Source organism: Sceloporus undulatus, chromosome 4 (genome assembly GCF_019175285.1).
Source record: "Sceloporus undulatus isolate JIND9_A2432 ecotype Alabama chromosome 4, SceUnd_v1.1, whole genome shotgun sequence".
In the NCBI taxonomy this organism is placed as follows: Eukaryota; Metazoa; Chordata; class Lepidosauria; order Squamata; family Phrynosomatidae; genus Sceloporus; species Sceloporus undulatus.
In genome coordinates this window covers 201,954,441-201,967,411 of record NC_056525.1, presented here as the reverse complement: position 1 = coordinate 201,967,411, position 12,971 = coordinate 201,954,441, and positions in this window count along the sequence as shown.

Genomic DNA, 12,971 nt, shown 5'->3' with positions numbered 1-12,971 from the left:
TTCAACCAGGTGGTTAAAAATGGAGCCTGGCCTCATATGACTCCCTGATGTTTCCAAAGCCAAGTACTCATGGTGACCATAGGTAATCATTCTTCGCAGATAATCCTTCCATATTCAACTTCCTGGTCACGGGAAAATTCCAAAAGTTCGTCCATTTTGTAAGCATGACTTGAACATGGAATGTATACTTCTATGAGCGTTTTTAACGTTTAGTTGTGTAAACATCCTACAGTTCCTTGACTGCACTGCATTGCAGATGTTCTTGTCCTCCCTTTATCCAGAACATATCCCTAACATCCCAACCTCTGTCCAGGAATCATTCCATAACGTCCATCCATTTTGAGCATGACTAAGAAGTTTATATTTTTATACAGGGGACCCTGTTAGCTACTGAGGTGTCCATCATATCATCACCAGGATCCTCTATGGATCAACAAAATTCCGGGGATGCTCAAGCCCCGGTAGATATAATGACAGAGCAAAAGTAGTGTCCCTATAGATAAATGAAAGATCAAGCTTTGCCGATTTGGAAATCAGACTTTGTGGAAATATTTCCAAGCATGAATGCTTGAATTCATGATATAAAAAATCTGTGGATAAGAGAGGGGCTGACTGTTTTAATTTTTTTAGCGTGTTTTATGTGTAAGGATCCGCCTTTTTGATTCATGGCCCATCATTTTACTAGCCTTGCCGCCTTGCCAGCGGTGACATCTGGTCACCCTTGACTAGGGATGCCATAAACCCGGCGGCCCCAAGACAAACCCCTTTGGGGCCCCCACCCTCCGGTCCCGGCCGGTTTGGCCACCAAGGCCACGGTTCCCTGCGCGGTGCCAACCCCACCTTTGCCCCGCGCTCCCCATGCGTCACGCCACCCACCTCCTCTCCCTCCTCTGTTCAGGCTGGGTGGCCTGTGGAGGAAGCGAAGAGGAGGCGGGCGCTTCCTGGCCTTAAACTGAGTCGGGGGAAGGGGGCAGGTAGGCGGTCAGGTGGGGATGAGGCGCAGGCGTGCGCAGGAGGCGCACCTCCTTCTCCTCCTCCCCGTGTGCAGTGCTGTGCGCAAGTTGAGGAGGAATAGCCACCCGCGAGCGCAAGGCACAGGCAGGCAGCCAACCCCCCAGAGCCTCTTCCCCTGGCGCACCTCTGCGCTAGGCTCTTGGCTTGGCCCGAGGCGAGGCAAGAGGAGATGCTGAGGTGGAGGTGTGATGCCTGCCTGCCTGCCTGGCTGCCTGTACTGGCTGCCATGGCACGCACTTGGGCGGGGGAGCGCCAAGCCCAACAGGCAGGCACCTCTGCCTCCCCTCGTGCCTCCGCCTCTGCCTGACAACGCAGGCAAGCGCCTAGCCGGGCGCGTCCGCGCGAGGCGCTGAGGCCGAGTGGTGGCTGTCTGCCTGTTTGCCTTGGCGCGCGGGTGGGGGGGAGCGCAGCCAAGCAGCCAACCACCTCCGCCTCCCGCTTGGGTCTGGGAGGCAGAGGAGGAGGAGGGAGGAAGGACGGCGAGGAGGAGGAAGAGGGAGGAGGAAGGAGGAGTAAGGAAGGAAGGAGGAGAAGGAAGGAAGAGGCTAGGAGAAGGACTGGTAGAGGAGGAAAGGCGGTTTTGATAGGGTAATGGACAAGGAGGAAATCAGATAGCAGAGAAAGTGATGGCTTTTTGGATGAGGATGGAGTGAACGTGGATAAATGTGTTTATTATGAAATGATATGATTAATGAGAAAACATGACCTGCTTCGAGGCCGGCCCAATGTACAGTGCTGTGATTTTTTTACAAACTCATGCCATGAAAAGAAAAAACCAGTCCCTTTGAACCAAATACACACTTCTGAGAAGTACAACAGGTGTGACTTCCTCCGCGTTCCCCCCCTCCTTCTTTGTTCAAAACCACCTATTACATATTAAGTATGACAATCTCAGGTTCAGTTGTTGAAACCCAAAGATTTTGGTTTATACAATAATCCTCTGAATATTCAAGGAGATTTGCGCATTTATAGTAAGCCAATGTTTAATGCCCAAATGTTCTGTTTTGTAATGGGGGGAGGTGGGTGGCCAGAAGCGAAGTACTTTCTGCCATCCATTGTCCTAGGAATAATGCCCCGAAATGTCCTCCATTTTGGTCATGGCCTAAGAACAGGCATTTATAGTAACAGTTTTTTTTAAAAATCATTTATTTTTTTTTCCGCATGTCCTCCATGTTTTAAAAATGTGCATCCCATGTGAAATTTTGTACCTAATTTGTCCAGGTTTGGAGGTCCAGACTTTATAATGGCAAACCCGAACCCCCTGGACATGTCCTACATTTAAACTTTCTGTCCTGGAGGATTCCAAATGATACCTCCATTTTGAGCAGGACTATAAGCATGGATTTGATATCAATGAGTTGTTGTTATTTTGGGAATTCCGCCATGTTTTGAGCAGGACGGGAGAAACATGAGTTTACATGGTCATGAGTGTTTTTAGGCTTTGTTTAGTTGGTAAGGTCCAACAATTTTCCTTGATCCACATTTTTATAAGCCTTCTTCTCCGTTTGCATTTGGAACATCCGGTCACCCGGACAGGTTCCCCAGTGCGCGTCTGTCCAGGAAGGAATTCCAGAGTCCCTCTCCATTTTGAGCAAGTCTAAAACAAGAGGTTACATTTCTAGGAGCGGGTTTTAGCTTTTATTTGGCCATGTTCCCTCCATTTGGAGGCAGTCTAAGAAACAAGGAGGTTAACTTTCTATGAGGCGTTTTTGGCCTTTTTATTTGGTCATGTCCTCGACATTTTGAGCAGAGTCTAAGAAGCTAGAGTTACATTCTATGAGTGTTTTTGGCTTGTTTTTGGCCATGTCCTCCATTTTTAAGCAGGTGCTAAGAAGCTAGAGTTTGACAGTTCTAATGAGCGTTTTTGGCTTTTTATTTGGTCTGTCCTCCATTTTGGAGCAAGTCTAAGAAACAGATTTACATTTCTATGACGTTTTACTTTTTTATTTGGCCATGTCCGCCATTTTGAGCTGGTCTAAGAAGCTAGAGTGGTACATTTCTATGAGTGTTGTTGGCTTTTTATTTGGGCATGTCCGCCTTTTTTGAGCAGGTCTAAAGAAAGCTAGAGTTGACATTTCTATGATGTTGTTGGCTTTTAGTTGCCAGGTCCTCGCAGTTTGAGCAGTCCAGAAGCGAGAGTTTTAATTTCTATGAGCGTTTTGGCTTTTTAATTTTGGCCATGCCCTCCATTTTCCTGATGCCCTCCAGTTTGGGTGCATTTTTGCCCTCTTTCTGGTGTGGTACCCCTGACCATCCCCAAACTTAAGCAGAGAAGAGGGGCGATGCTGGTGGCCTCTATGGGGAGCAAGCCTCCTTAGTCCCCCTAGAGAACGTCCCCGCCCTATAAACTTACCACGCCCAGAATGCACTTCGAGCCAGGGACGCCATGTGAGCCTATAATAAAGCTGCTGAGGCCGTCTTGCTTCTCTACTCTGTTCAACGGAGGTGAGTAAAGGAAGGGTGGGTCAGCATGCCCTTGAGAACCGCTTTAAAGCTGCCTTGCTCAATGGCGAGGAATCATGGGAAGTGTAGTTTTGATGGGACACTGAGCCTCCTCGGCCAGTGCCACAACAACACGAGCGCTCCATCATATGCCCCAGCACTGAGCACAGGGCAGTTAAAGCATTCTCAATCTGGGATTTGCTTCTGCACAGTGTGGTCCTGGACCCTTCTCCGCTTTTCAGAGAGCTCTGGTGCCACAACACAAACTACAAAAGAACCCTGCTGCTACCTATCAGTTATCCCTAATTGCTGTTTTACTAACCCTAAGAATGCACATCTCTTTTCTAGTTTTCATTTGTATGTTCTTTCAAGTATGTGAAGCCGCTCTGATCCTTGGAGTTTATCACATGAAGGGATCCGGGGTTTATCCGTAATTACGCAGAATGAAAGTCACCACACGTTGCAACAAAACCCGGCCGTTAAATGGCCACAAAGACGCTTAACACATCATGTTTGTTACTTGTTTGGATTTCACAGTGCAGCGACAATGCGTTTCTGATATTGCTTTATTGCGCAATGGCGTTTGAATAATCAATTCACGCATTACCATTTCCACTTCCTTTGCGGGATACTTTAACATGTGCTTTAATCTATCTTTAAAGCCGAAATCAGCCCCATTGTGATAAACTCCCTTGTTTTGGTTAGAGGCGGGATAATAATAAATAATAAGAATAATAATAATATAAGAATAATAATAATAAACAGTGTCAAACGGTGTAATTCGAATTGTGTGGTCCACAGAGCTTCAGAGGTCTAGGCACCTTTAAGCACGATGGTTTACTGCGAAAATCTTAATAGTGTAAAATGATGGGATAGAACGAATGGGAGAAGTCATTAGTCCAATTCTTGGCTGCCCTAACACTTTGTGGTGGCTCTACACTTCACTTGTGACATATACGTGGTTTTTTAACATTTGTCCTTGACATTTATGTCTCAATTGAGAACCGGGAGCCATAGTGGAGACCAGGGTTAGATCCTGGCCTCGGTCAAGAAACCACTGGGGACCGTGTTCGTGCACACTCTCCTCGAGCCTCAGGGGGAGGCAGTGGCACACCTCCTCTGAACAAATCTGGCCAAGAAAAACCCCAGAGAGTTGGCCAAAAGGTTGGCATTTCCGCCAAGGTCGGAAATGACTCGATTCAAACAGTATGGGAATTGTGAAGTGGAAAGGATTACGGACTGCATCCTAGTTTTTTGTGGGGTTTTTGGGCATGAGGCCATGTTTCTGCTCTGAAGAGAGCCCAGCCACAGATGCATGGACGAAATGTGCAGGAAACACTTGCAGAAAGAACGGCCAAAAAACACAAAAAAACTAAGTTATAGAGGTTTAAAACTGTTTGGATTAACTAGGTTGAAATTTGTGATGTTGATTTTTCTTTTGTTTATTAACCTACCTTGGACTTTTGTCCTTTGATCTTCCTTAGTAAGTTTTTCCAAGGCTTGAGGTTTTCCGCGAGTAGTATGTGGTGTCACGGCATAGCTTAGATGGGGGCGGGGGTTGATATTTTTCCTCTTCTCTTCTTTCCCTTTCCTTTTCATTCCTCCTTTTCTGTGTCCAAGCCTGCGCTTCATATGCTGTATTCTGCCTAAAGTTGAGGCAATAAGGTTGATAGGTGGAGCTTTGCTTAACAGCCCCCTTTGCCAATTGGGAACTATTTCTGTTTTCCATATTCTGTTGTGCCATAGCCCTGTCCTAATACTGATTTCGCAACAGACTGGAGGGGCGATCCCTTGGCCTTGAGAGCATATCCATCGCTTTTTGAGATGGATGGCAGTCAAATGCTTGCTATGGGGCCACAAAACACAGCTGAGTTTTTTTTTAGAATCACGCGTGATAGGCCCCAGTAGCAGTTGTAGGTTTTGCAATGTGGCCTCAGTCCCCTAGGGCCTCTGTTTGAAAAAATGTGTTGCAAAAACCATGGTATATGTCCACGAAACCTAAAAGTGCGGACCTACATAATTCACCCTTCACAATAGAATTGAAATAGTTTAGATTTCTCCTACCTTGGAATCGAATATTGATCAGAAGGAGACTGCAGAAACAAGAGATAAGAAGACTAGGAATGGTAAGGGCGTAATAAGACGAGAAAGATAGTTAAAGCATAAAGATTGATTGTGCCCTGATGTTTCGAAAGCCATGGTATTCCCCTTTACTACCTATGGTATTCAAAGATATAGCCTGTTAGTCTGTAAAATAAGTATGTAGAGGAGATTTTCCATTAGGGAGCTCTCCAACCGTTACAAACAGTAGCCAATTCCCTGAAGGACTGTGTGTCAAGTGTGTGATGGTTCATGTTAGAATAGCTAATAGCCCTAACTAGTGTCCCCAACGTTTTTATGAGCCCCATCGCTCTTGGACAACAATCCTATCCTCCAATGTCAATTAGTTGATAGTAGGTGTACTGCCTGAACTACAAATTTAAAACAAACAAGTCTTGTCGCTGCTTCCATTTGGAAGCGTCACCTGTGAGCACAACTGAAGCAGCTGGCTGGAGCGTTGACAAAAGGTTATCTTGTCTGTGCAAGCCTGCAGTAAGGCCAGCGCGGTAGGGCTTCTCAGGTGCTGGATCAACAATCTATATTTTGTTCAGCACTTGGGTCAAACGTTTAAACTTTAGTGATTGGAGGAGGGCAAACCAAGTGTGGGAAAGAAGGCCAGAGATCGCTTTTGTGTTTTAGAAGTACAGTGGGCCCTTGGTACGGCTAGGGTTTTTGGTTCCAGATACGCCATGGAGACCAAATCTAATGGGTGCTTAATTCCCTTATATATATGGCATAGTCAATGTTGTCCCTTTATTAAAATTGCAAATAAAGTTTTGCTTTGGATCATAAAATATTTTCATGCATGGATGGTTGAATCCATGATGCAGATCCCCGTGGAAACAGAGGGTCGAATTGTCACGCTGGTTGGGCCTGGAAAGGTTAAAACTGAAGCTGGGAGAGCTGCAGTAACTAGGACAGAAGCACTTGTGGGGGTCAGTATAAGGGCAGCTCTTATAGATGGTTGGCTGCATAATTTGTGTTGGTCTTATGGAAGTTAAAATCTGTGGCTCAGCATTTAACATGTTCACCTCTTTGGGCCTCCTCCCATTAAGCCTGCCATCATTGAGGAAAGGATGTCCCTACCTAGAATCAATCAGAGAGACTATCTGTGGGAGGCTTTCATGATCAAGATCAGAATAAGGTGTTGCTTTGTAGGAAGACCAAGTTGGGGGGAACTGTGGGACGATCTTTGAGCTCCTGCATATTGATGGGGAATTGTTAAAGCTCAAGGGACCAATTGCATCAAACAAGGATTTGGGTGTTCGTATGTACAATTGTTAAAGAGGTCCTACTTTGGGGAACTGAATTAATAATGGTGTAAATCCAACCCAGTCCACCCATGTGAATAAAAAAAAAAACCACAGCCACGGTTTGTCTCTGAGCATGTAGTTTTAGCAGGAATATGCGTTGTCTTTGAAAATAATACTATAAGGCTGGATGGCTGGGTTCCTTGACTGACATACAGTATTGCATGTAAGACCAAGACAAACAACCCTTTATTTGGCCAGGAGCAGCGAAAAGAACGTTGTCAGTGGCTGTATGTATTTAAATATTTTTAATACTTACTTGATTGTAAAAAATCCAGGTAGTGACATAAATGTATGGAATAAAATAATAATTGCTTTGATATGAATACAGTATGATAACCAGAAAATGACAATTTTGGCTTGGTAAGTTTCTTCTGCGAGGTGGTTTGTGAATAAATCAGATAAGGTTGTTTTATATTCAGAGATGGTAAAGGCCAAGAAATAATTGCTAAATTTTATTTATTTTGATATATAATTAAAAGTCATCATCATATAAGAAATAAAAATAATCCCTATCGTTTAAAAGCTATTTTTTCCTGGAAAAATTTGAAATAAATGATTCATTTAGAATTATAGAAAATTTAAACAAAGGGTTTGCAATATTTACGGCCCCAAAAGCGTTTGGGTGTAAGAGGAAGAATTACATGTAAATAATAATAATAAGAATAAATTGTTATTTTATTCCCGCCTTTCCAATTGCAATGATCCAAGGGCGGCATGACAAGACAAGAAACATAAATACAGATAAAACATCACAATATAAAAAGTTTAAAAACAGCATTACTCAGGGGTAGGACGGAATCTATACATCCAATTCCACTAGGGGCGAGAAAAAGACAATATATGCACTAATCCGTGGTCGAAAAAACAACAACAAGGAGCAGAAGAAAGAACACTATTAACAGAGTGGAAAAAGCCCTGGAATGATGCGTTTTTAATTGTGTCTTAAAAGAAACTAAAGAATGCAGAGGAACGGAGGCTCTATAGGGAGCTTATTCCCAATGAGGGGCGGCGATAGTAAGAAGCCCTCTGTGAGTCCCACCAAATGGGATTGAGGACCTCTACAAATTGTTCCCCAGATTTCTGAGTGTGCGGGGCGGATTGTATGGGAAGACGGTCCGCCAAGTACCCCTGGGCCCAAGCCATTTAGGATAGTAATGTTCACCATGTAAGGCTGGTGAACATTATATTCCTGGTCTTGTTTCTTTTTTGAATCATTTTAGGGAGAATGATGCTTCGATTATGCTATGAAACCTTTTCATGGATAACCGTTCAAAAAATATTTGCAAATTGCCAAAAACATTGGAAGGGATCAGAAGTAAATTAAGGTTAATGCTTCAAACTGGATATAAAAAAGTCTGCAGGCATAAAAGTTTACCCACACCTACTCCCCCCTCATACATCTTGCAGAAAAATATTAACCTGAAATAGTTGTAAGAAAACAATGAGGAAGCAATCTTAATCCACACAACTAATTTTGCATGTACAGTTGCCGCCCCCATTTTGTGCGGGGATCGGTTAGACTCGCCGCCCACAAAAGAGGGAATTCCACCAAGAGTCCAAGCTACATTGACTTTGAATGGGCACACACACCCCGCAAGCCACCTGCAGATGTCACTATGAGCAATGCGCCCGCATTTTATGTCCCTCTGTTGCCCCTTGAGCTAAATCGAGGACCAGATTCCAAGTCCTCACAACAAGGGAGGGTTGTACAAGATTTGTGTTTTAAATGGGACAATACTGAGTGGGAATCACGGAAACACAGATACAACACAAATTTTTCCATTTTTGATTCTAGGATTGTTTAGATTGCTCCTGAATAGGTATTCCTTACCCTTTTATATGGAGCCAGCATGGTGGTTGGGGGCCTTGAGCTTGGACTATACTCTGGAGTTCAAAGCGCGAAGGGTTTGATCTCCTTCATCATGGAAACCTTGGCAGTACATTCTCGCAGCCTCAGAAAACCCTGGATGGGTTCACCTTGGGTTCTCTCCAGAGTGTGAAAACACGTGAAGTCCACAAAAGGCAAGCAGCTGCAAAGCCATTCTAACGGTTGTGAAGAGAATACTTCTTCACCTTATTCTCCTTAAAATGGCATTCCTATGGGGCTTTTTAAATCCCACTGCTGCCACCAAATGATGTGCCACATCACAGTGGTGCCCAGCCACTCAATATGTGGCAGCTCTTGGAGTTTTATCATCCCACCCCTTTGCCACCAATCTTCGTGACTCACGCACCACCTGCCACCAATGTATTGGCATGAAGGACCCACACTGTTCTTTAGTATGATGTCCCACACCTTCAGGTTTTAAAGAAGAGTAGCGCGGTTTGTTTTCACAACACAAGTCAAATGATTTCAAAACAAGAATTAAAGTTTATTTGAAACAACAGGTGTATATGAAGTAACTTTCATATACAAGTGTTATTGTATCTTTATTTGGCAACTTAGTCACAGATATTTCCCTGCGCTCTCTCTCTCTCTCTCTCTCTCAGTAATAAACCAAAGTCAGCCACACCAGCTATGAAATAATCGATCAGGATTATAATAACCCCAAAACTTGGGTTATCTCTGAGTCCCTCAACTCCAGGCTCTTCTCAAAATATTGTCCCACTCTGGACTTAATAAAACCTTCTCTGTCAAGGTTTTCCAAGATACCCCCACTGTCGAACTGCCAACCAGCTAACTGTCCATTCCAACTGTAAATCCCAACCAACTATCTGCATGCCATTTTCATAAGTCCCAGCCCACATTCTATTGGCTGGTCCTCAGCTGCCTTCTGATTGGTCAGACGGGTGTTATACATATCACAACCGCCTTTCTCCTCCTCCTCTTCCTGGTTCTCTCCTCTGGCCTCCATTCCCCGGCCTTGCCTTGCCACAGACCCAGCTCCTGCGAGCAGTGGCTGCCCTCCTTCGCCCTTTGACCCCTCTGCAGGGCTCTTGTGGGCCCAGGGGAGGGACGGAGGAAGGGATGGAGAGAGTCGGTGGCAGGCGCCATCTCTGCCCTCTGGGGCGCCTCCTCCTCCTCCTCCTCCAACCCACCGCACCACCGACCTGCAGCCCAACACCCATGGAGCGACGCACCTGTTGGCATGCTGCTGCCGCCGGAGCTGTTCCAGGGCTGAGAGGTCCTCCTGACAGGGCTGGCACTGCATGTGCTCCAGAGTGGCGAGAGGGGCCTGGCCCGGCAAAGACAGAGAAAGGGCTTCCCGCCTGCTCCTCCCTTGCGTCCCGAGCCCTGGGCCTGGTCCCCACCCACTGCCCTGAGCAGCTGGTGCCTTCGGGGCTGCCTGCCTGGGCCGCTACCAGCCACCAGCTTGAGCAGCAGATCCACGCTGGGTGACAGGTTAGTGGGAAGGGAGCACAGAGACCGGGGACGGGGCCATGGCCAGGCCGGGAGGAGAGAGCGCAGAGACTGGGGGAGGGACCAACACATTTTTGCCAACAAATAGGGACAAGTCGTGCCAAAAAACAGTGATTCTAGTCCCTGTTCATAGTGTGAATGAGGGACCTTTTGGAATCGTTTAGTATAGTGGAGCAGAGCCAGATCGGGAGTTGGGCTTTTCAGTAAGTGGGACTGACACCTTTATTGTTGTTGTGTGCCTTCGAGTCATTTCCGACTTATGGTGACCTTAAGGTCAGCCTATCATGGGGTTTTCTTGTCAAGATTTGTTCAGAGGAGATTTGCTATTGCCTTCTTCTGAGGCTGGGAGTGTGTGACTTGCCCAAGGTCACCCAGTGGGTTTCCATGGCTGAGCCAGAATTTGAACCCTAGTCTCCAGAGTCAAGGTCCAGTGCCCAAACCACTATGTCACCCTGGCTCACTTGTTACATTTTGCAACACCTAATTTTATTAGTCTCTTTTTGCTCTGAATTATACTGTGGATTTTTGCTGTTACTGGGTTTGCAATATGGCCAACAGGTTCACCTCTGGATGTTTTTAGAAAGAAACGAGTTGGGCATCCTGGTTTTCCAGACAAACGCATTTATATCTTTGAAAGGAAAGGATGGGAGCTGCTAGGCTGATCAGGGCATACAGAAATATTTGCAAGGGTTCTTTGGGACTTCCAGTAGAATGGCGGAGCGTGAATCACTCATCTAGGAAGGGCTCCGTAGAGTGATTGCAGGCTGCGGAGACGGGGCTGGTTGGGATAATATACCAGCCTGTCAGAAGTATCCCCCCGATAAGGGGGAGGCAGAGGGGCTCGACAAAGGCTCTCCAATTCCTTTGTGCAATTAATTTTCAACGGAACAATGGAACGATGAGAGCGGAGGAGCTGTAGAGAGAGCCCGAGCGACCACATTCGTGGTAAGCAGTCCCAAGCCACGGCTTGAGGACAGGGGCACCGCCACCACTTTTAACTTTACAACTGGAGTTTTGAACTGCTTTTTTGAATTGAACTGAACCTATCAATTAACTATACAGTGGATCCTTGTTATACGCTGGGGTATGGTTCCAAGATCCCCCGTGTATAACAAAATCCGTGTATGCTCAAGTCCCATTAAGAATAATGACATAGCAAAATGGTGTCCCTAATAAAAAATGGAACATCAAGGTAAATTTATACTTTTTTGGAATATTTTCAAACCGTGTATGCTTAAATCCGTGTATAAAAATCCGTGTATAAGAAGGGCCGACTGTACTTTCTGTGTGAAAGAGATCCATCTGGTGTAGTGTTTGGTATATGGACTGAAATATAAGTGATGGTGGTTGAATCAAGAATTAAGAGTGGAGTAGTGGAGGAAGAGTGAGAAAGAGAAGCCAGAGAAGAGAAAGGAGAGAGAAAACAGCTAGCGACAGAGAGAAAGGTGCCTAGTGAGAGGTGGAGACAAGGAGGACTGTGTTTGGAGGGACGCGACTGGGAAACAAAGAAACGGAGGAGGTGAGAATAGCACCCTGAGACACGGAACGTGGAGGACAGTATTCGAGGAGATGTGGGGAAAAGGAATGGAGACGGAGGTGGAAAGAATAGTTCCAAGAGTCACAGAGACGGGGAGGAAAGCAACAGCAACTAAGGAGTCGGAAAGAAAGAGGAAGAGGCAAAGAGTAGAGATAGTGGAGGAATTTGAATAAAGAAGACTAAAAATTTACCCTTAACGAACTTGTGAAGAAAGGGGGTTGGGAACTGAACACTGAGAAATAAAGGAGGACACTTACTCTGAGTGTGGAGAACAGTGGGTTAAAATTGAAAGACACAATTGGAGAAGAGATAAGAGACACAGACAGAGAATCAAGGTCATATGTTGTGGACCTAACAGAGTAATTAGATCCAGCTGGTTTCATTTGAGATATGCGGGAAGGGAAGAAGGAGGAAAGAACGGGGGGATATTTTGACTACATATTGTCAACAATTTGACTTGGCTGAAAGCAAAATATATAGTTATATAGTAATATCAAATTAATCGAACTTACTATTAGATCTAAAATATTGCAATATTCTTAATATATTTTTATTATTAATCCCTTTCTTATACGCAATTTCTAGATAATTTGCCTTACTGTATTTACTGATATATATATTTACTTGTTTAACTAGACTGGAGTAATTACTGAGACCTTTGGTTACATAGCATATAACACATAACACAGTGTATCTTGGTTACATAGTATATAACATATAACACATTGTATCTTTGCCAGTGCTTATAAAGAATGTCAGTTAGATGTGTAGGAGGTGTTGAAAATCCTCCATATAGATTGGGAACACAAAAGAGGAACACAGACAGTAGTCTTTCTCATCCTATTGGGAGATGCTTCAAATCAAACATGGGACGCCTTCCATGCAAACCATATGCTATATACCATGGAGCTACCACACATACACTCATCGTTATGGAAGCACTATGAGATGAACCCAAGTGGCTCCCATGGAGGGGAGACAGCCCTCCTGGAAGGACCACACCTAAAATCCATCAAAAGCTTTCTTGCCATTTCTCCTTTGCCCCTATATGTCTTGAGAAATCCCTTCCCAGGATGTTCAGTCCTCCAGCTTTACCACCCTCCTTCCCAAGACCTCTTGATACCTTAATCTTTAAAAGTAGATTTTAAAGTGTGAGGTAAATCCCATCACACTCCACAGGACTTACTCCTGAGCAGGATTTCAC